Source organism: Enhydra lutris, unplaced genomic scaffold (genome assembly GCF_002288905.1).
Source record: "Enhydra lutris kenyoni isolate GAN:26980312 unplaced genomic scaffold, ASM228890v2 scaffoldscaffold14, whole genome shotgun sequence".
Taxonomy (NCBI): Eukaryota; Metazoa; Chordata; class Mammalia; order Carnivora; family Mustelidae; genus Enhydra; species Enhydra lutris.
The window spans coordinates 49,683,416-49,708,097 of NW_019154098.1; the positions used below are offsets into that span (position 1 = coordinate 49,683,416).

Below are 24,682 nucleotides of genomic sequence, written 5' to 3' on the forward strand. Positions count from 1 at the left end.
AGGGGCACATGGGGAGGGAGAGAGAATCCCAAGCAGACTCTGTAACAAGCACAGAGCCCCAGGAGTCCCTTGGGATTCCACGTGGAGCTTGATTCCATGACCATGAGACCACGATCCCAGCTGAAACCAAAAGTCAAACGCTTAACCGACTGCCCCACCCAGGTGCCCCTAGATGAGTATTTTCTAATATTCCATTGTATCTTCACTACTGACTTATTACCTATAGCTCTTAGTAGTTTTTAATTGTTTGTTTTAGGACTTATAGAATGCATCTTTAACTTACACAGTCTAACTCTGAATACTAATTATACCACTTCATATTTAATGTAAGAACTTTATGGCAGTGTACTTCAACTTTTCCCTTCTTTTTCTTAGTGCCGTTGTTGTTGTAAGTTGAAGTACCACACATTGTATCCTCTATAGTACATTACTAGCATTTTTACTTTAAAAGAATCACTTTTTTAAATAAAAAAGTTTTATATTTATGCACATATATATTTTTCCAATGATATTCATTTCTAAAAGTTTTTTTTTCAAGTAAGTTTTTTTTTTAAGATTTTATTTATTTATTAGAGAGATGGAGAGAGAGAGCACAAGCAGGCAGAGCAGCAAGCAGAGGAAGAGAGAGAAGCAGGCTCCCCACTGAGCGGGGAGGCCAATGCAGGGTTCGATTCCAGGACCCCAGGATCATGACCTGAGCCTAAGGCAGCCGCTTAACTGACAGAGCCACCCAGGCACCCCTGAACAATATTCATTTCTTTGTGTGGGTCTGGATTACAAGTTGATTCAATTTCCTTTAGCCTGAAGGTCTTCCTTTTATATTTCTGGTAGTAAAGTTCTACTGATAATAATTATCTCAGATTTTATTTGTCCAAAAAAAGTTTTATTTCACTTTCATTTTTTAAGGAATTTTTTTGCTAGGTAAAGAATTCTACTTTGATTATTTTTTTTTCCTTCAGTTTTTTAAAGATGTTGTACTTTGTCTTCCGGCCTGCAGTTTCTGATGAAAGTTCTGAAATAATTTAACATTTTTGTTTCTCTGTAGTAGTACACCTTTTTGTTGTTGTTGGAGGATTTCTGCTGCTTTTTTGTTGTTATTGTTTCCTTAAAAATTTTTTTTTATCAGTGGTTTTGAGCAATCCGATTAGTACATACCTTTATGTGATTTATCCTCCATGAGATTCATTGGGCTTCTTGGATTTGTGGGTTTTTATGTTTTATCGTATTTAGAAGTTTTGGCTGTTATTTTTTCAAATGCTGTTTTCCTACTTCCTGTTGATCTCCCTTCTGGGACTCCAATTGAATATATTGTAATTAAATATGTATTACATCGTTACTGTTTAGTGCCCCCCCCATAGGTCACTGAGGCTCTGCTTTTGTTGTTGATATTTTAATTTGTTCATTTTTAGAGACTTTTTTTTTCTTTTTGCACTTCAGTTTGGGTGGTTTCTATTGCTCTGTCTTGAGTTTAACTTTTCTTTTGTAGTACCTAATCTACTGTTAAGACCATCTAGTATATTTCCTATTTCAGATATTATATTTTTCAACCCTAGAAAGTACATTTGGTATTTTAAAAAATATCTTCCCTATCTTCATTATATTTATTTTTCCTTTAAATTCTTGTACATGTTTATAATAGCTCTTTTATCATTCTTTTCTGCTAATTCCATCATTTATATTATTTCATAGGTTTTTTTTTCTATGACAGATTATTCTTCTAGTGTGAGAAACATATTTGTGCTTCTTTGCATGTCTAGTAATTTTTTGCTGCCTGCTGGACCTTGTCAGTGTGTGCTTTGTTGAGTGCTGCTTTGTTTGTTCTTTAAGAATGCTAAAATACTAGATAAGTTACTTCATAATCAACTAGGTTCTTTTGAGTCTTGTTTTTAAGCTTTTTTTGGTGAGCTGATGTAGAGTAGACTGTACTCTGGGTATTCAAAAAGGCTCATAGAATCTGGCTGGCCACACTCAAATGCCTCTAAGCTGTTTGTGAACTTTGAGAATTATTCACTTTACAGCTCTCTGGTCCATTTTTTTGTCCAGCCTTGGAGAGTTTCACCTTATGCATGTGTTAATTATATTCAATAACAGTCTCAAGTCACCATGCAGGATTTAATATCTTTTCTTCATGTTGTTTTCTCCTCTCTAGCTCTCTACCCCACAAAGTCTAGTAATCTTCCCAAACTATATTTTCCTTCTCTTCAACTCAGGGGGTTAATTTTACCTTAATATCCAGTCTTTCCCTACTGCTACTCCTGAAGCAGTGCAATTCCCAAGCATAAGTCTTCCAGTCTAGAGCAGTGTTCTGGGGCCCCAGAAGTTCCATTCATGTTAGTTTTTGGTCCTCCAAGTCTAGTAGAATTGTCTCGGAAGGTGAGGTGAGCTTGGTACTCAGTCTACTGTGGCCATGAAAACTCCAATAACTTCAGTTGTGGTGGCTATTTCACCAGTGTCATTTACACAATCTTAACTCATTTTATAATCCAGGACATTGGATATGGATACGATCCATCTCACACAAACATACATTTCCATACATGCAGGCAGATACAGCCAAACACAAGTATGCACACATATGGACAAAATGTATGTTCAGAGGCTGTAAATACATATCTAAAACATTAATTTAGTAATAGTGACTAACAGTTTTTGAGAATTTATTATGAGCCAGGAACTGTAAAACAACAACAACAACAACAACAAACCAGTTTATATGCATTATTTCGTTTTCCTCTTATGAACTACAAACATTAGAGAATTTGGGTAGTTTGTACAAAGTCTTTCATCCAGTAAGAGATGAAGTCAAACTTGAGTACAGGCATCCTAACCCTAGAGGAGGGGTTGGTAAACTATGGTGGGCAAACGGATACCCATTTTTGTAAGTAAAGTTCTATACCAAGACAGGCATATGCTCGTTCTCTTTTGTATTGTCTGTGGCTACTTTTGAGCTACAATAGCAGAGTTGAGTAGTTGCAACATAGACTGTATAGTATACAAAGCCTAAAATATTTATTAACTAACCCGGGGCAGGATAAGTTTGCTGACCTTGTTCTAAAACACATATTAGGGATGCCTGGGTGGTTCAGTTGGTTAAGTATCTGCCCTTGGCTCCGGTCATGATCCCAGGGTCATGCAATCAAGTCCTGCATCAGGCTTCTTGCAAGGAGCCTTCTTCTCCCTCTGCCTACCACTCCCCCTGACTGTGCTCTCTCTTTTTGGCAAATAAATATATAAAACCTTTTAAAAATACACAAATTAATTATTCCATCATTTCAAGGTCATTTCCCCTGCTACTTTGAGGTCGTTTTTCATGTCATTTTGCTGACCATGTAAATTCTCTTCATTCATTTTTCTCTGAATTCAAAATACATTTTTCAGCATACCAAAAATAGTGCATCATGAAGATGTATGCCCCTCACTTAAAAAAATGGCTATCTCCATCCTCTAGAATGAAAAGTTTCTAAGAGCTGATATTTTGTCTACTATGTTCACTACACTATCCTCAGTACCTAAGACAGAGCCTAGCATAGAGTAGGTCCTAGGCAGAGTAGCTCTTAATGATGATCTCTTGACTATACAAATTATTATCTGATTAAACTCTAAGGTAGGATTTTATCCCTCCCTAGGTAAACCTATAATAAAAGGTAGTTCTTTATGCTTCCTTTTCCCACTGATTCATAATGCCAACTTTAAAAATTATTATTATCACAGGCTGAATTGCCACATGTACTAGTTAACCCAGTGGTCAGTTAAGGTTGGCCTACCCTTTGGTATTTAAATAAAATTGGCTCCAACCCCTTAGTCAACATCCTATGAGAAATCCAATCTCCCTCTTACAAATTCTCTGAATCCCCAAAAGAATTTATTTACATGGTCTCTTCTGGCTTTGTGAATCAGCTTCTAATTAACTTCTGCTTTTACATACATCTCATCCCACATGGCTGGCCTCTTCTCTGCTTCACACTAGACATGAATCTCAAGATTTTTTTTTTTGTTGTTGGATTCCTTCTCACTACTCCCACCCCCTTAAAAAAGAAAACCTCACTCGTGAGAGTTATCCTCTGAGTGCAGCATTCTTCATTGACAGTTAGAGGGAGACAAAGGGGATTTTCATGCAGCAATACAAACAATTTAAAATTGATCTTAAGGGGGCGCCTGGGTGGCTCAGTGGGTTAAAGCCTCTGCCTTCGGCTCGGATCGTGATACCAGGGTCCTGGGATCGAGCCCCGCGTCGGGCTCTCTGCTCAGCAGGGAGCCTGCATCCTCCTCTCTCTGCCTGCCTCTCTGACTGTGATCTCTGTCTGTCAAATGAAAAAAAAAAAAAAAAATTGATCTTAAGAATCACAAAATTCTACTACTGACACTAATATTACACTATACGTTAACTAACTGGAATTTAAATAAAAACTTGAAAAAGAAAAGTTAAATAAATAACATTGATCTTAAAAACTCCCTGTTGTCAAAAAGCCTTCAGCCAATCTACAGCCAGGAATTTCTCACTGGCCACCTCTCTCTACAAGCATGTGAGTTTTCCTCTATTTACTTTCTTTTCATACAAGTTTTTCATTTTTAATTTTTGGGGCAGAGTAGTGTGTCTTTCTTTTTGTTCCATTATCTTCTTCCAGCCTATGCCCCGAGGCTCTCACCTTTTACCCTTGTGCAATATATTAAGATATCTTTCTCAACAAAAGGATTTCTTTCCCAAGAGAAATTCTAGTGTAAAATGTTAAAATTAGTTTTTTTTCCATTTCATTAAACAATAATCTATTTCTAGGCCATCTATTCTCTTCCTTTTATCAGTCTTTCTATTTTTGCAATCATTAATATCACACTTTTTTAATTACTATAGCTATAGTATATAATTTACTACCTATAAGCAGGGTTAATATACCAAATGCTTAACAACAGGTAAAGCACAAACATGAATCACATGAACTAAGCAATCATAACAGAACGCTGACATGGATCACAAAGCATAACCATAAGGGTACATACAGGCTACCTTTAAGGGAAATGTTCATCATTACTCTTCATTTTCAAAATTTCTAGTTTTTTTTCTCACATAATGGTTATTATCAGTTATATGTGTCATTCTGTCTAATTAAAAAAAAACTCATCAGGTTTGCAGTTGGGATTGCACTAAACAACAAAAACATTCTCCTGATCTCTGAGAAGGCCAGAGAGGCTGAAGGTTGAATCAATGACCAATGACTGATGATTTAGTCAATCCTGTCTATACAGTGAAGTCTCCATAAAAACCCAAAGAACAAGATTGGAGAGCTTCTGGGTTGGTGAACACATGAAGAGTTGAGGAGAGTGGTCCATTGGAAGAGGCCATGGAAGCTCCATACCCCTTTCCATATACCTTGCCCTATGCATCTCCTCCATCTGGCAACTCCTGAGTTATATTCTTTTATAATAAACTGGTAAAGTGTTTTTCAAAGTTCTGTGAGCCATTCCAGCATATTAATCAAACCCAAAGAGGGAATTCTGGGAACCTCCTATCTCTAGCCAGCAGGTTAGAAAAACAGGTGACAACATGGACTTGGGACCGGCAGCTGTAGAGGAGCAGGGGGCAGTCTTATAGGGCTCGCCTCATAAACTATGGGATCTGATGCTATCTCCAGGTAAATAATCTCAGAACTGAGTTAAATTGTCAGATACTCTGTCAGTGTCCCCTGAGAATTAGAGAATTGCTTGGTGTTGAAAATAAAAAACACACACCAGGATTGTATTACTAGGTTACCTTATTGTGATATATCTTTGCATTCCTGGATTCTTCTTTTCTTGTTTGTTGTGTTTTTAATATCAAACAATCTGTTGAAAGCCCTTGACACATTGGCTACCCTCTTCTGAGAGGCCGCAGAGTGCATGGAATAATTACGGCCTCAACTGAGGGGCCTTTTTTTTGCCCAATAACACTAACATTGGACAATAGCTGAGCAGAACAATGATGGGTTCTGGAGCCAAAGATACTCATTTAAAAATTAGCCTGTAGCTTAGGACATGGCCTGGAATAAAGACTTTGCCAACACCCTCCTGAAGAGTGATGGCAGAATTAGACAATGTTGAGAGAGATACAGGTAGCCAGATGACATGGAAAGAGAGTCTTCATAGAAAGACACAGTAATCAGAAGTCAAGAGGTAAAAGTAAAAAACAGGTAGAGGGAAGTGACAGTGAGACAGAAACAGTGATCGCAGAAGCAGAGGTAAGTTTAGCTCTACAGGAGAGAACCTAGAATAGAAAGCACTTTCCTTCTTGCTGCTGAGGGACAACAGGGTAAACCAGACAGCCGCTGGATCAGTGTAGTTACAGAGACACTGAGCACCAGTGGATCTTGAATGGCATTTCAGTTTTTCAGGAAGCCTGACCATATGACTGTTGAGAGATTGTTTTGCATAGGTCTTCCATATCCACAGAAGTTACCTATGTAAGGCTTTTTTGCTGCCAGAAAAACCTAACTCATGCATTGTTTTCTTAAAGTATTGCAAAGTCTAATTTTCTAGTTTAAGCAATTTTTTTTTCAGTGTTCATTTGGAAGCTTTGGCTCTAATATTTCATGTGTGTATGTGCATGTGCTTACGTGCACGTACACACTCTCTTTGTAGGTTAAATAAATATTTTTCTGTTACATCGATTTCCTTCTTTAGTGGACCCCTTGTATTACCTGTCTTAACAGGTTTACTTTGCTGGATTTCACAAAATCAGTTGTAGTTTATAATTGCTATTATTACATAGTTTTCCTTTATCCTTATATTTGATAAAAGTATATCAGATGGAGAATTTATTTTAAAAAACCTATAGCTTTGTGAAACTGAATGCCAAATTCCAAATAAAATTCAAAACTTTAAAACACTGTAGTTGGGGTGTCTGGGTGGCTCAATCAGTCAAGTGGCTGCCTTCGGCTTGGGTCATGGTCCTGGGGTCCTGGGATTGAGCCCCATGTCAGGGTCCCTGCTCATCGGGGAACCTGCTTCTCCCTCTGCACCCCCGGCCTCGTGTGCATACTCTCGCTTTCTCTCTCTCAAATAAAGAAAGAAAATCTTTAAAAAAAAAATAAAACACTGTAGTATATTTCTTAGAAAACTCTACTTTCTGAAGTATCCAGAATTCTTTATGTGGAAATGTCATGCAATTTTTCAATGTAATATCATGGTAGGTTCAGGAATCCAGGTGCCCATAGATTGGTTGTATTAATGACCCCACTTAGTGACTTCTTTGAATATACAATGTTTTTCCTATAACTTTAAAGTTCCAGGGATGCCTGGGTGGCTCAGTTGGTTAGGCCGTTGCCTTCGGCTCAGGTCATGATCCCAGGGTCCTGGAATCGAGTCCCGCATCGGACTCCTTGCTCAGTGGGGAGCCTGCTTCTCTCTCTGCCTCTGCCTGCCGCTCTGCCTGCTTGTGTTCTTCCTCTCTCTCTCTCTCTCTCTCTCCCTCTCTGACAAATAAATAAATAAATAAAATCTTAAAAAAAATTAATAAAGTTCCACTTTACTGTGACTCTATGCTTGGGCATGTGAATTGTTTTGGCCAATAGGATGTTAGCCAACATGACACAAACAGAGGCTTTGTAGAAAGGTGCATGTGCTTTTCTGTTGCCTTTTTGCATGATTGGCCCTAGTCACTCTTCCCTTCTGCCGTGCTATGAGAACATGTCCAGCTGCTCTGCAGGAAGAATATGGCAGACATGAGGAATAGGGCTAAGTTATTTCAGACATCTGATCTTGGGCCATCCTGGTTCATCCAATTGCCAGCCAGCCCTCAGATACATCAGGAAATCCAGATGAGATCAGAAGAAACTTCCAGCTAAACCTATTCAATATCAACAACCTGTATTTTTTATTTAGTGAACTAAATAAATGTTTATTGTTTTAAGACACTGGGTTTTGGTGGTCTGTTATGAAACATTATTGTGACAACAGATAATACAGAGATACCAACGTAATAATTAATCAGTGAAGGGACCTCACTATGTATACCTCACTATGTATCTGATGTACCAAGTCAGAGATAATATTCACAGATGGTATTTTCATACACTCATAATTCTTTTTGTATTGTGTTTCTGGAAAAATTCATTTATTACCCCAGGAGTGGTAATGGCACAGAGAATGTTCCCCTGTAGCACTTTAGCAGCATTTTAGACGTGAGACTTGCCAAAAAAGAAGTGTGACTTTGCTTATTATGCAGTCTTTTAGTACTTGAAGTGTTAAGAAGATAAATAGATTTCATGCGATCAGGATGGTAAAGATACATTACATTCTCTGCCTCCAATTCTCATGTGGATTTAAGCTGTTGGTGAAAAGAAATGAGAATGTAATCAGGTTTGTGATGCTTGTAGCTATGATTTTTCCTGATGACAAGCAGATTGCAGAATACCTTTTAAAGAAAGCTTGGAAATACACGGAGTCAGGTGATGTCCTACTCTTTATTAGACAGATAGCTCTTTCAAAATAGAGAGTAGGAGTTTCAGCTCCAGTTAACAAACATTTATTGATCATCTATTCTGTACCAGGCATTACAAATACAAAGTCTGTGAAAATTAGCCTCTGCCCTAGAGGCACTTAGAGTTCAGAAAAGAGACAAATAAATCACGATAGACAAATAAATGCTATTGTAAGTACCATGATGGTCACATACACAAAGGTGTTTGAGGGGGGTATCAAAGGGTGAGTGGGGGCTGTGCTTGTCCAAAAATGTTAGAGGATAAGTAGATTTGGAGAAGTAAAAAAGACCTTAAGTGGGAAAGTCTTCCAGAAAGGAGCAAAGCATGAACAATGATCCAGAGTGCGGAAAAGCCTCAGTTATGCAGGAAACCACACAACATAATGTGGGAACTGAAGTTACACATATGTAACCAAAATACATATGTATGCCAAAATACAATCAAAGACTTGTTAGGTATTTTCTTGTGTTATCAAATATGCAATTATTTTTGGTAATAAAGATTTTTGTTTTATTTTACATATTGGAAAAATAATCTTTATGCCTTTTAGTACCTTCTACATATCTGTAAATTCCATGTGGACAGAGAACAAGTTTATCTTACTCCTCTGCATCCCAGCACCCAGTACAGAGCCTGAAATTTCATATGAATTCAGTACGTATTTGTTGAGCAAATTACTGAATTCTTGAACTTGCAGCCATTGTCAAAATCCAACAGAAACTTATCTTTTAAATTACTCTTTTTAATTTACTCATAGAGTACTTTTCTTGAACAATTTGTCTGTCTCAAGTTGTCTTCAATAAAAGTTTAATCTTCTGTTTTATAATTCTCCCTATTTTTGGATTTTAAAATATATGCTTTCAGTATTGGTTTTCTCCCCATACATTCAAGTATGTATTCATCCAAGATAGACTTACTGACTACTTGGTTATGTGCCAGCATTGTGCTATACCCCTGGGTGGAGTAGTAACAAGTCAGGCCTGGTCTGAGCCTCAGTGGGACTTACTTTCCAGTGAGGAAAACAGACCAATATTGAATAAATAATTTATAACCACATTGGATGTTACATATAAAATTGAAGAGTTTTATGAGAGTGTGTAACAGCTTCTTTTTGCCTCTATTCAATATGGATTCTTATATAGTGATCATATAGCGTGTTTATCATATTTTTAGTTTGTGTTCTCCACTTTCTGTATTGCTATGCTACAGTTGTAATTAATGTGTGGTACATAGAAAATGCACTGTAAACATTATTTGATGGAATGAATGAGTGAAAGAATAAATGAATTTTATATGAGCCATGATCCATAGTTTGCTGGTTTAATTTCTGTGTAAAATGAGGTTATTAGTCAAATCTATTTTGTTATCTGGTTTTAGTCAACAAATGTTCATTGGAGGTTCATATAAGTTATGCGGCAGATGTGGGGAATTCAAAGAAGAACAATAAGTCTCCTGCCCTTACAGAAATTGTAATTCAGGCAAACAAGATAATAGCATATGAGAAGCTAAACATTTAGCACAAGAAAACATACATATCATATATCTTCTAGACAAAGGCCTGTGCTGGGGAATGTGAAGAATAAAAGAGGGGCGCCTGGGTGGCTCAGTGGGTTAAAGCCTCTGCCTTCAGCTCGGGTCATGATCCCAGGGTCCTGGGATCGAGCCCCGTATCGGGCTCTCTGCTCAGTACGGAGCCTGCTTCCCTTCCCCTCTCTCTGCCTGCCTCTCTGCCTACTTGTATTCTGTCTGTCTAATAAATAAAATGTTAAAAAAAAAAAAAAAAGAATAAGAGGAAAGAGTATACCATGACTCCGGTTACTTATAATTTAGGTGAGGAGACAAGACAAATATATTTACAATGAAAATAATACCAAACAGTAAATGATACATTCTGGTGCTCAAGATGATAAGACTCTCAGGGCTTCAGCAGATGGAAATCGTCCAAAACGTTAGCACGTTTTCTCACTCAACCAAACATTAGAACAGTTACTCCAAAGTGAGGTATATGTATTTCAGGAGAGCACTAGGCTATCCATTGTACTTTGGGAAGAAAATATTAAAACTTCTAGTTATTTAAAAATAATTTAAAAGAAACGAGTCCTTCCTAACATTTAATTAAAAAGATTGACAACAGGCCATCACGGTCTGTAGCTCATGAATATCTGGTGTTAGGATTTAACCTCGTATCACATGGGAGCAAAGTAGTGGGAATTGCATTCCCCAGAACAATGGGGCACCTCCTCCCATTTCTTCATCGTGAGGTTATCTGGGTTGTTTTAAGTTCTATCTAAACTAAAATTCATGAAATGGACAAATGACTTAAAAAATCCTTCAAAGGAACAGCAGGCAAAGTTAATACAAGCACAATTGGACTAAAAAGAAAATCTTAGCTGTGACACTTTTCTTTGTGAACATGCTTTTTGGCAATTACAGTATTAAACAAGATTTATTCAGATATAACAAAAAGTCACCTCCCCTTGGGTTCAAAGTTATGATGAAACTATTTGAAGTGTGAATTTTTTTTGTTGTTATTGCTAATGAAGATCCTCGTGTCATATTCTGTGCTTTGAGATAGCTCATGATTAGCAAGACATTAAAAAACTAAGCATCCAAAACATGAGGACAAACTTTTGCAATTTTTTCAGAAGTTTTCAAAGTCAAGAATTACTCAATCTGGCATTTAGTGAAACTTTACTAAACTCAATAACAAATAAGTTTACTTATTAAAAAAGACCACTTGGGCTTTCCACACCACACAGGGAGGGGTCCCTATGGCATTGTCTTAAATTAAAGGCAATCTTTCACAATATCTGGAGCCCCTTATGTCCTGTAAATGAAGGAGGAGAATGTCCTCAAATTCCTTGCATCAGGAACCCACTCAGCTGGCACCAACCTTGATTTCCAAGTGGAAGAGTGCATCTACAAAAGGAAATGTGATGGCATCTCTGTCATAAATCTGAAGAGAACCTGGGAGAAGCTCCTGCTGGCAGCTTGCACCATCGTTGCCCTTGAAAACCTGGCTCTTGTCAATTTCATATCATCCAGGGATACTGGCCAGTGAGCTGAAATGCCCTGCTGCTTCCAGAGCCACTATTCCTGCTGGCCACTTCGTTCCTGTAGACTTCACTACCCAGATCCAGACAGCCTCTGGGAGCTGAGACTTCCGGTGGTTACTGATCCCAGGGCTGCCCACCAGCCTCTCACAGAGGCATCTTACATTAACCTGCCTACTGTCGCTCTATGTAACACAGACTCTCCTCAGCACTGTGTGGACATGGCCATCCCTTGCAACAACAAAGGGGCTCACTCAGTGGGTCTGATGTGGCGGATACTAGGCTGGGAAGTTCTATGCATGTGTGGCACATTTCCCGCGAACACTCCTGGGAAGTTACACCTGATCTCTAGTTCTACAGAGATCTTGAAGAGATGGAAAAGGAAGAGCAGGCTGCTGCTGGCGACGTTGTGACCGAGGAGGAATTTCAAGGTGAATGGACTGCTCCAGCTCACGAGTTCACCGGTACTCCACCTGAAGTCCGAGACTGGTGTGAGGGCATGCAGGCACCCTCTGTGCTGATTCAGCAGTTCCCTACTGAAAACTGGAGTGCTCAGCTGGCTTCTGAAGGCTTCTCCCACTGCGCAGGCCACTGAAAGGGTAGGAACGACCACTAAGTGGTCGTAAGCTGCTCTTCCACAAAGGCAAACAACGTGGAAATAAGGCTGATGAAAAATAAATAATTTCTTAAAGAAAAAAAAAAAAAAAAAGACCACTTTGGAAAACTATTTTCCCTTCCAGAGTGAATAAGACTGGAATAATTCACAAAGCAATAAGCCACACTAACATCCATTTTCCTTTGTCACCAGTGTTGGAAGATACATAGAAAACACTGCCAAAGCTGAAGACTTCAAGAAACAGGTAAGACAAATTATGTGGCATTAGTATTTATGTCATGATAAAGTTGGGTGAATATATTGGCATTTCTATTCTGTCTCAGATTCTATTGGCTAGATTGTATTTAAAAAAAAATTCATGATTGATCACAATTTTGTGCCTCTAAAAGAAGAATTTACTGTATGCCTAAAGCTCATATTATATGCTAACTAACTGGAATTGAAAGAAAAAACTTTAAAGAAAAAGAAGAATTTACTGGAAAAGGTAAATTCTCAGCAGTAAGAAAAGCCTTACTAAATTTCTTTTAAAAATGTTTTATGGGAAACACATATTGTGATGGAGCTGATGCTTTGCCTGCAGTTGAAAATTCAAAAATATTTTAGGTAATGTTTTTATATGTGAATTCTCTTAACTGCATCATCGATAAGCAAACTTTTCTTTCCTCAGAGAAACTGAAGCCAGAAGCGCATCAACATTAGTTCTTAATTTCATAAAAACATGAGCCTTTAAAATATTGTCAAATATTTACATGACTTAGTGAAATAGGAAATAACAATAATATTTGCAACCATAGAGAATTTACTGGTTATTTTAATGAAAAAACTTAAAACTGCTGTTGAATTTAAAGACAAATTTACAAAAAGGTTTTTAAAATTTGCTGACCCTTTCCCTGATAACAAAAGATTTATCAATAAAGTGCTACTTAACAAATATTTTAAAACAAGCATGCCTATTCTTTAAGTATTATTAAAGTAAAAAAAACTTTTTTTTTCAGTAAATGAGAAAGAAAACAATTTTGGGGGAAATGGTATTATGGAAAAGGTATTTGAAAAACAAGTGTTTGGGGCGCCTGGGTGGCTCAGTGGGTTGAGCCACTGCCTTCGGCTCAGGTCATGATCTCAGGGTTCTGGAATCAAGTCCCGCGTCGGGCTCTCTGCTCAGCAAGGAGCCTGCTTCCCTCTCTCTCTCTCTGCCTGCCTCTCTGTCTACTTGTGATCTCTGTCTGTCAAATAAATAAATAAAATCTTTAAAAAAAAATGAAAAACAAGTGTTTGAAAATATTTTTATTGATATGTGATATTGTGGCTGAAAAATGATGCAAGTATGTCACTTCTAAGGATGCTTATAGTTGCAAACTTTACAACCTTTTTTATTATGAGGTATAATTGACATACAATATAATATTAATTTCAGGTGTATAACGGTGATTAGACATTTGTATACATTACAAAATGATCACCACAGGAAGTCCAGTTACCATGCATCATACAAATACAATATTATTAACTATATTCCCCATGCTGTACATTATATTCCTGTAACTTATTTATTTTACAACTGGAAGTTGTAAATTCTCCCCTTGAGCACCCCTCCTCCTGGTAACTATCAGTCTGTTTTCTGTAACTATGAGTTTGGGTTTTGTATTGTTTTGTTTGTTTCATTTTTTAGATTCCACATGTAAGTGAAATCATGTGGTATTTGTCTTTATATGTTTGACTTATTTTGCTTAGCATAGTACCCTCTAGGTCTATCCATGTTGTCACAAATATAATCTTTGAAATAGAATTTTCTACCCTATCTAAACATCTTCCAAATGAAGTTTTGAATCTTTTTACTTTTTTTTTTTTTTTAAACACAATGCCTACATCAAGATGACCTCAAGGAGAACTGAATTTCCTGTTTGAATTTCAACAAAAAGTTTTATGTAATTAGTGCCTGGGCATAAAAAATGAGCATTGTACTTAAATAACTAAAGATTAAGTTATACTTTGTCCATTTGAAGTATTTTTTTCATCTATGGTAGCCATTAAAATTAAGCATTACATCAATTGAATCTAGAATCCAAACCCTCAAAATATTCTATCATTAAATATTATAACAAGGTTAAAAGAAGATGATCTTACAAAGTAAGAGCAAAAAACTTCATGTTATTGATAAACATAATAAAATATCACTTTAGTTTAAAAATATTTGCTTTATTATCATCTAATCTTGCTCTTTTTTCCCTTCTGGTTATGAGCGTACATAAAATATCAGTTTAAAATACATGCATTCAAATTTGTAAATAAATGTGTATAAATGTATACACAAATTTACTCTCTGTCATTTAGTAGAGGTGTGCGTTCAAATATTTTCTACTGATCAAGATATGTGATCAAAAAAAATTGGAAATCATTGGATTGGTAAAAGGGATGTAAAGGGCCTTCTAGATGTACTCTGATGGAGTAACATGATATAATTGGGGAAAAAAACAGAAGCAATATAGAAAATTCTAATATTATAAAATAGAAAAAAGTGGGAATAATTTAGCGTAGAGATTAAGTTTTACACTTTTCAAAACCCTCTTGTAACTACTATGTTCATTTCAGTTCAACATTTGTTGGGCACCTAGTGTGCTCTGCTTGGCCCTGGCAATGAAAAGATGAATTAGATGGGGTGTTCTGTCCAGAGCTGCCCACTGTCTAATGGGGAAAATAGAGGTGTGTGACCATATGAAGTAGTGGAATCATGTGAATTAACAAGTAATTTCCATAAAGTATTGTAAGCAGTATACAAGGGGGTTCTATGAATAACATAAGATGATATCTAGTGAAGTCTGATGGGATAGGGCTAGAGAAGGCTTCCTGGTAGAGGTGGTGCCTAAACTAAACTTTTTTGAGAGAACATTAGAGAATAGTATAATTGATTCAAAATGAGGTATTTGAATAGATTAGAAAGTAATCATGATGTTGTTTCATTTTGTTTAATGAGGCAGAAAAATCTGCAAGGCAATTTATTAAGATTTCTGTCTTTATAAATCATTTTAAGTTTTGATTGCTGGAGGTATAAACTTCGATTATCTGGAACATTCTTCCGACTACATTTGTGCCAAATCAATAATATACTTTCTTTTACTCTTCCTCATTCAGTCAACAATTCTTGAATATTGACTCTGTTTCAGGCACCAAGCGAGGTGTCCAGGAATATGCAGTCAAATAAGACAGTGTTTCTGTCTTCAAGGTACTTAAAGTAGATATCAGACATCGTGTTGTAAAGCAATACACATAAGTTAGCATGAGAAGTGCTGAAATAAAACTGAAATGATGATGGAGCGCCTGGGTGGCTCAGTGGGTTAAACCTCTGTCTTCGGCTCAGGTCATGATCTCAGGGTCCTGGAATCGAGCCCTGCATCGGGCTCTCTGCTCAGACGGGAGCCTGCTTCCCCTTCCCCCTGTGCCTGCCTCTCTGCCTACTTGTGATCTCTCTCTCTGTCAAATAAATAAATAAAATCTTTTAAAAAACCAGTTAAAATTATGTACATGTTGCACTTGATCAAAGGAGAGACTGATGATCTTTGCCTGAAAGAGAGGAAAGTGGGCCATGTCAGAAAAGGCTTTCCAGATGAAATGATGGTTAATCTAGGTTTTGAAGAATGAGTGAGACTTTGCCAAGATGGTGGAAGGAAAGACATTCCAGGGAGAACTATCATATGTAAGTGCAAGCAAGCCTGCCACCATTTTCTAGCCCCTTAGAAATATTTTCTATTCACGTTCTTATTCACCATTACTTAACAACTTCTTGCTTAGCTAGACTCTTCTGTTAGATCAAGATTTACAAGATGTCTATCTTCAGCGTATTTACAATTCAGTTTGCCTTTGGGAAGTGGAAATATTTAGATTACATTCTCACTAACAACGGACATTTAAAGCATTCATGTAAGTTGGAAACACGAGATTCTTTATGAATAGTCATTGGCCTGGAAAGTATGGCCTCATTGGTAGGTGTGGGTGATGACTATACTTTATAGCATCACTAAACTTGTTGGCTCATCATTGCATACCTCACCCTGCCTTCCATCTAAGAAAAACTCTCCCCTGACCACACCCATGGTTGCCAGGTTTGTAGCATGCGTCTTAACATCCTTATCTCTAGGGTGTTACCACAGCTGACTGGACAGATAACTCGGAGAAAAACAACCCAAAGCACATTTGGGCCAAAGATGTTATGCTTTGAATGCTTAGTGGTAGAGTCTTGAATGCAATATCCAAACTCTGGGCCTGCTAGTTGGCAGAGAGAAACTACCCATTAGTACCAAAAAATGTCAACCATCTGAGAGGTATACCTACGGGCACAGGTAGAAGTAGCTCAGGTAGCATGGGAATAATTCCCGATGATTTATTAGGCCAGGGCAGTGATCATTATACCAAAGAATTTGAGATACCCTGAAATGCCTATGTAGCTTCTGACTCCAAGGATACTTGCCTAGGTGCTGAGAAAAAACTTCCCAATAGACCAGGAGAAAGGGAGTTTATTTGAATGCTGTGTGGGAATCTCACATAATCCAACTGTAGATAGTATGACTAGGCCTCATAACTGCTGGAAAAAACAACTTCAGAGAAGCCACCTTTTTAAAATTTTTTTCTCTCAGGCAGCACCATTTCTCTTCTCTGTGTCTTTCTATCCGTACCAACATTTCTTTCTCCTTTAGGCAGCCAGGTTTATTTCAAAAGGCTCTTAGTTTCTGTTCCTGAGTAACTTCAGTTTAACATGAGCCTCTGTCCTACCCTGGAGCCATTTCGGCACAGATCTGCTAGCCCTGCTCCAGTTACCACGACTGCTTTCTAAGTCAGACTTTTCTGTCACTTAGTTTGAATTCTAGTGCCCTGAGGTATGCCTCTGAGACGGTCGATATTTTTGGTATTGATGGGTAGAGTTTTTCTCTGCCAATCAACAGTCTTTGTTTGGATATCTTACTCAGGACCCTCCTCCACCAGGTATTCAATTAGCAATAATCGCGCCTCAGATAAACCTCATCGGCTACGATACTGCCACTGCGCAAAGCTCCACCAGGTATTCAAAGCATAACATCTTAACCTCAGTTGGCAAAATATCCTAGATAGTATAGATTTCAAAAGCCTTGCTGGAGCATTTGTGAGAATAGGCAGGTTGGCAAAAGTCTTGGGTGCTGGCACAGGGAAAGCAAAGACCAGCTTCTGCAAGGATGTCATCATTGTGCAGCATGTCAGTAGCAAGTTTCATCCAAGTTACAACTAGACAGAGTTAGGTCCAGGATAGGATTAGGCAAGCTTGCCATGTTGCTGAAAGGAAGCAGGATAGTCTAGGTAGGGCAGTAGAGAAAGGAGGTGAGGCTCAAGGTTAAGTGGAATTTGATATCAACAACACGAAGGCAATCAAGAAAACTAAACCGGCCGTAAATCAGGGCATGGTTGGAGGGAGCAGTTATTTTAGTCAGGAGCATCTGCTGAAAGAGGCCTATAATTTCAGAGCAGCTCAGAGCTATAGGACAGCAGTTGCTTCTGGATCATGAAGAGCCTTTTGTAGCCAGTGTAGGTCTAGGAGCCTTCAGGACCGTTGTCCCATAGGGATGAATACACTGTCTTCTGCACAGACTTGGGTTTTGAGTGGTCCATGATCCCCATAGGGGCTATGAAGGGTCACACCCCAAAGAAGCCAGTCTGGCACCTTGAAGAGGATTTTATTCTACTGATTGTCAAGGTCACTCCCTGTTACATCACCTTAGTTTAGTTTCTTGACAGCGCTTATCCCCCATCAGAAAATCCTATTTCTGTGCTTGTTGTCCTGTCTCCTCCTAGGAAAATATAAATTCCTTTAGAGCTGAGACATTAATCTGTTTTTTCCCCCCATTGCTGTGTTCTTAGCACCTTGAACAATATTTGGCTCTTGGTATGTTCTCAGTAAATATTTATTGAGTAAATAAACAAAAGTCCATGAACTTGGTGACATGGTCATGAGCTAAGGGCCTGGACAACAGTCTAAGCCCTGGTGATCCTGACAGTTCTTGATTAAACTGTCTACGTTTTAAACATACTTGGAAAACTTAACTGAGTGCCAACACCTGTCACCGACCTCCCACGACATCCACACCCAAATTCTGTCCTCAATTCTGATTTTGCAAATGTTCTGAGAAGAAAAAATGTGACTGTGCCATTCTGGTAAGAAATCACATCTACTTGTTTCTGTTGAACAAGCCCTTGGCCACAAACATTTTCTGTTTTTCAGCTTCCTTCTGAGATGACTCCCCTATACCTACTTCCCCCTTCCCCATTTTCTCTCTTTCTTCTCTATAAAACAAAGTCCTCAGTTCTAATAGGCCATAAACAATCTCTGTATTGCGGAAGTGTGAGTGAGCATATTTTCAGGAAACAGCTGAAATTTCTCCATGTACTTTGCTTTTTTGAAAAACAGCCGCATGGCTCAATATGTGTATAGCCCGTATTTACTAATTAGCAAACAGCCTCCCACTGAGTCAGCCTCCTTCCTCTCCCTATTTCCTTTTCCTTTCTCAGAAGATTGTTTGCATGCATACAACTTGACCCAGCACTTTTTGACATATAGTGTAACAATGTTCATTAGCATGAACACTGACCTCTTGAAATACACATTTCTTTCGATGGTGTAATCAAAGTGAAAATAGCATTCTGTTAACAAAAGTTAGTTTTGCTGATACCAAGAGATCATCTACTTTATATCATGATCATGATGTGATCTCTTTCTTTGAAAGCAGGATGCTAGAATAAATTCTATTAAGTTGCATAATGAAATAATGAGCTTTAAAATTCAGAAATGAAATTTTCATTAGTGATTAAGTCAATTGACAGTTATTTATTGAACATCTACTATATAAAATAGTCTGAGATGTGTACTCAGCATACAAAGAAAGATGACTGTGTCTGGGAGTTGAAAGATCTATGTGGTAAAATAAGATGCTACGTTACCTCATTGGAATCTCAAATTTAATGTGTCCAGAATTGAGCCACTCATATCTTTATTAGAACCTTTTTTAGTGTTCCTTATTTCAATAAGTGGTTCATAATCTAGTAGAAGAAATAGATAAAAATCAATATTTATGAAACAGTATTAATGCTTTCATGGAGTTAAGCATAAGATATATATGTTTAAGAAGGCACTAAATGCAATGAAACATGAAAGTCAGTGTTCTTTGTCAGAGAAGGATATCCTGTGATAATTTAAAAATAGATTAAAGCAGGGGCACCTGGGTGGCTCAGTGGTTTAAGCCTCTGCCTTCAGCTCAGGTCATGATCCTAGGATCCTGGGATTGAGCCCCGAATCGGGCTCTCTGCTCAGCGGGGAGCCTGCTTCCCCCACCACTCAGCCTGCCTCTCTGCCTACTTGTGATCTCTGTCTGTCAAATAAATAAATACAATCTTTAAAAAAAATAAAAATAGATTAAAGCGTGCATCACTGGTGATTCTTTTTAAGATTTTTATTTATTTCTTTGACACAGAGAGAGAGAGAGAGAAAGCACACAAGTAGGGGAAGCTGCAGAGAGAGGGAAAAGCGGGCTCCCAATGTGGGACTCCATTCCAGGACCCCGAGATCATGACCTGAGCCGAAGGCAGAAGCTCAACCTACTGAGCACCCAGGCACCCCAGTGATTCTTTTTAAATATATTTTTTCTTCTCTGCAATTCTGTGTCTGTCTCACGGGCTAACAGAATTATCCCCTCAATAACATGGGTCATTTTTTTGGTGTTTTTGCCTGAGAATTTAGTGCCTTTCTGACTGATGTATTTTCCTTACAAAAACTGAATTGAACTGCCACCAAAAAGGGCCAGTTGCTTTTATTATTCACAAAATTTAAAGTTCCCTCTTCTCCAAAAAATAGATAAGTAATAAAATATTAAAAATTAAAATTAAAAATGCTGCAGTAAAAAAAATAAAATAAATAAACAAACAAATAATGAAGTTCCCTCTTATTTAGCTATGACTGTATCATAATGACTATGGTGGCAACCATTTTGATTATCATATCCACTTATTTGCTTTGATAAATTATCTATACTTTGCAAATCTCCTTTGGACCGCATAATTAGTGATAGGACTGTTAAAACCAAAGACCCAGTTTTTTGTTGTAATAGACTTTATAATTTGTCTTCTGTTTGAAAAGACAACTTTAGTTCTATGATACCGAAAGAATATATTCAGAACCTCAATATAAAGAATTATTTGCAATTCAACTAATTGTAAAACATATTGTGATAATGTAGTCTAGGTCTAATTTTCCAGTGCACTGGTGTATAGCATATATAGGCCTTATTCAATATAAGGTCTCTGTAATTCAGTGCAAAATATTTTCTCATGAGAAGGGAGATGGTTCCTGGAGCAGTTAGGCAAAGATCATTATGAGTCTCTTGACAAGAAGATTAGTTTTTATTTTTGTGGATTTATTCATGCATACAGGTGAGATTGAGAAAAAAAAACTAATGAATTGCTAATGAAATAGTATTCTCTAGGATGCAATAGTCAGTTTCAGATTAAACGGTAATTAGTAGAATAGATAACTGCCTGTGAAAATTAAGATCTTCTGTCTGGTAGACATAAATCCATCTCCTATCATTTTCAGTATTTTGTCCTCATTCTTTTGAGACTGGAAAACTTTTTAGTATTCAAAGTCTTGGTAGATAGGAATATTTGAAAGGAAAAGAAGAGCATCAGTGGGTTCCTAATTATAAAAAGATAAGTGTGCAAAAATCTAGAGGCCTGAAAAAGATACTTGGGAAAAGTTGTTTTATTAGGTGATAACTTAGAAGTAATTTAATGGTTAATATTTGTTATATGTATATTATATACCAGACATTCACAAGAGTAACTTTACATGGACTATCATGTTTACTCTTTATATAAATCCAACCTTTAAAGATGATCTCCTTTCAAAGTGGAGAAAAATAATCTTAGAAATGTGGAGGTTTGAACCAACAAATCCTTTGGGCTTTGCCTTTAAAACATTTCCAGAATTGGGCCACTTTTACCACCTTCATCACTGTTGTCTAAACCATCTTCATTTAACACCTGACCATTGCAATAGCTTTCAAATAGTCTGTTCTTCACATTGCATTCAGAAAAATATTTTTTAAATTGATATAAGATCAGGTCACATTTTGCTCAAAACTCCCCAAAGAGATTTATTTTATTTTATTTTATTTTATTTTATCTAAAATAAAATCTAGGGGCACCTGGGTGGCTCAGTGGGTTAAGCCTCTGCCTTCCGCTCGGGTCATGATCTCAGGGTCCTGGGATCGAGCCCCGCATTGGGCTCTCTGCTCAGTGGGGAGCCTGCTTCTCCCTCTCTCTCTGCCTGCCTTTCTGCCTACTTGTGATCTCTCTCTCTGTCAAATAAATAAATAAAATCTTTAAAAACTAATAATAAAATAAAATAAAATCTAAACTCTTTACTAAAACCTCTGCTACATGGTTCCATGTTTTATAGGTGCCCCTATATTACAAAAGCACAAAAATAGATTTCTGAAAGGACACACAGGCAATCTTTATCTCTGAGGAGCCAGATCTCACCACTGGCACAACACAGCCCCATTGTAAACATACACTCTTAAAGCTTACATCTTCAGGCCCCAAGGAAATGTCTGTCCACATTTTTTACCTGTGTATTCAAAATAAAAGGCAACTTGTATGCCGTGAGTGCTGTGAATATTTGCGGATTGTGCTGTTGCCAATATCTGAGACTGACGTGACTTCAAAAGGCAGTGGAAGAATTTTAAGACTCATTAACTTCTCAAATCTTTTCTCTCAGCTAGCATGGATACAATAAATTCTTGCATAATGAAACACTACTTCCCAATAGTGCCCTGCATCGTTTTCCTGTTCCAATTTATGGTTCAGAAAAATGACATGTGGGACCTGAGGAACAATAATTGCATATGGGGCCTGAGAGATATTTGCAATATTAAATAATTTATATTAATTCTAAATTTGTATAGAGAACTAAATATAATTTACAAAGCATGATACTAGTTCTTTACATTGGCTTTAGACATAAAATGTAAAGTTGCAAATAGTTTATTTTCTTTGACAAAAATTTAATAAGATTTCATTAAAACTTTGAAAAATAAAACTCAAATGTTAGCTTTACTTATGTAATATTAGTTAAAAATTTTATGTTCATTAATCACAATTTTCAATTTTGCCCTTTAAAGTTAATGGGTAATTCTAAACATTTTAGAAAAAAGTAGAACACTTTTGAAAACATGAAAGAAAATAATTTTAATTTTTATATTTATTTTATTTTTGGATAAAATGTAAATTCAAATTATGAGTACATTGAATACAATTATGTATTTTTTATTCTTTAGGTCTTTAAGGATGAGGACAAGTTGAAAGCATGATAGAAATTCAAAAATGCAAAACTGGGGGCGCCCGGGTGTCTCAGTGGGTTAAAGCCTCAACCTTCAGCTCAGATCATGATCTCAGGGTCCTGGGATTGAGCCCCGCATGGGGTTCTCTGCTCAGCGGGGAGCCTGCTTCCCCCTCTCGGTCTGCCTCTCTGCCTACTTGGGGTCTCTGTCTGTCAAATAAATAAATAAATAAATAAAATCTTAAAAAAAAAAAATGCAAAGCTGATCCCCCAAAATAAAAGGAACCTGAAAAGAAAGATGAAATAGGAAAACCAAAAAAGCAGACTGCTTAAATTTTTAAAAACTAGAAACAATAAGTCAAGTACAACCCACATAAAATTTATGAAAACACATTATAAACTATTTAATAAAGAATTAATTAATGATCAAAACAATAAAAACAAATAGGGAAATTATTCTTATCAAATTCACAACTTATACATGTCATTAATCTGAGCAACTTCATATTCTTCATATTCTTTGCTAAATGAAGGTTTAATTACTAATTAAAACAAAGACAATATAGGTGGTCCTCCCTTTGTACTCTTGCTATGATTTCATAAATGTTAATAATAATGGGTTAAATAAATAAATGTTTATTTATTTATATAAATAAATAATGGGTTATAAATAAATGGGTTATAAATAAATAATGGGTTAAACAAATAAATAAATGTTCATAAATATTTGTTATTTTTCTTCACTGAATTTATCATGGAATGACATATTATATATGGCATATGATATATGCCATATATTATATAATGTATAATATATAATATATAATATAATGGAAAAATTTATTTATTTGCTTATGGTATGTTTCCCGGGAGATTTTAAGTTCAACAAGAGCAAGAAATTTGTTTTCTTCATATTGCCATCTATTCACAATTCCCAAACAATGTCTGTCACAAAGTTTGGGTTCAAGAAATTTTTCTTTAATGTAGAATGGTCTTAAGTACTATATTGCATTCCTTGGATAGGGCTGTGTTATCCTCTGGGAAGATATTGGGGAAAATGAAAACAAAGTTCAAATCACAGTATTAGCTGGTATTACAGCAAACATTTTAGCCTACCCTTCTAATGTTATTATTAAAACTCAGTGATCACTAACTGCTTATTTAGTCTTACCATTAACCTAGTACTAACTATGTGCAAAATACTATCTTGGGTGATGTGAATTTAAAGAAAAGTAAGACACGAGACACATTTTTGTTGATTGTATTAGTGTCAAAATACTTGCTGTCCCTCCTTACTGGATCTGTCTTGACGGGGGAAGCCTACTTCCCAACCCACTGATGTCATGCTTGCTCAAGTGATGTGCTTTGGCCAGTAAAATGTGGGTAGCAGTGACTTATGTCAGTTCCAAGCAGAATCATTGAATCATCCCATGGTTCCACTCTTACTCTTTTACCTCTACCACTGATTGGCCTGTCCCAAATAAAGGCACCTCTTTCAGCCTATATCCTGGAATGAAAATGACCTTAGGCAGAATAGAAGCTAAACTGCAGAAAGTATGTACCATGAGCAAGAAATAAGCCTTTGTTGTTCAAAGCCAGTGGTGTCCTAGAGTTGGCTTGTACTGGCTTGTGGGAAATGATTGTACTCTTCTCCTCCCAATTCTGCATTAGGTAATGCCATATTAGTAGCTTAAAATTGGCCAAGGTGAGAGTATTTACATTTTGGAAATTGCCAAATACTACAAATCAAAACTTTGATTCCTGGAGAGCTTGTTGTTAAATGTTTATCAATACTCCAATGTTTAGTTGCTAATACTTGAGATTGTTTGTTACCACTTCACAACTTTGCCTAAGTCGTCTGATACGGTGTTCTCAAACAGTTTATAATCTGTGGTAGATATTCATAGGCCAAAAATAGAATAACATTATAGTAAGAGCTACCTTAAGTCAAGAATAAGATTTTGTGTGTGTCAGGAATTGTGAATGATCTGAGATTTTACCCTTCTTGCAAGCTCACAGATTAGCCTGCCAATTTCATGGATGTTGGCAGAGGACATGGGACTCCTGGATCAGAGACAAAGGACTATTACTCACAGCAAAAAAGCAGCATAAGCTTTACGTTTATGTGTGTTTCCCTTGTTCCCAAAGTCACAAGGGAAGTGGAATAGCCCAGGTAATTGTACAGGCACTGAGCTTGTGTCACTGCTAAGGA

The 24,682-nt window shown here is 36.9% G+C and overlaps 1 pseudogene; it reads left to right on the forward strand.

The window, feature by feature from the left end:
• Positions 1-12,129, forward strand: part of LOC111146505 — a 21,270-nt pseudogene extending 9,141 nt beyond the window's left edge.
• The last annotated feature ends 12,553 nt before the right edge of the window (positions 12,130-24,682 follow it).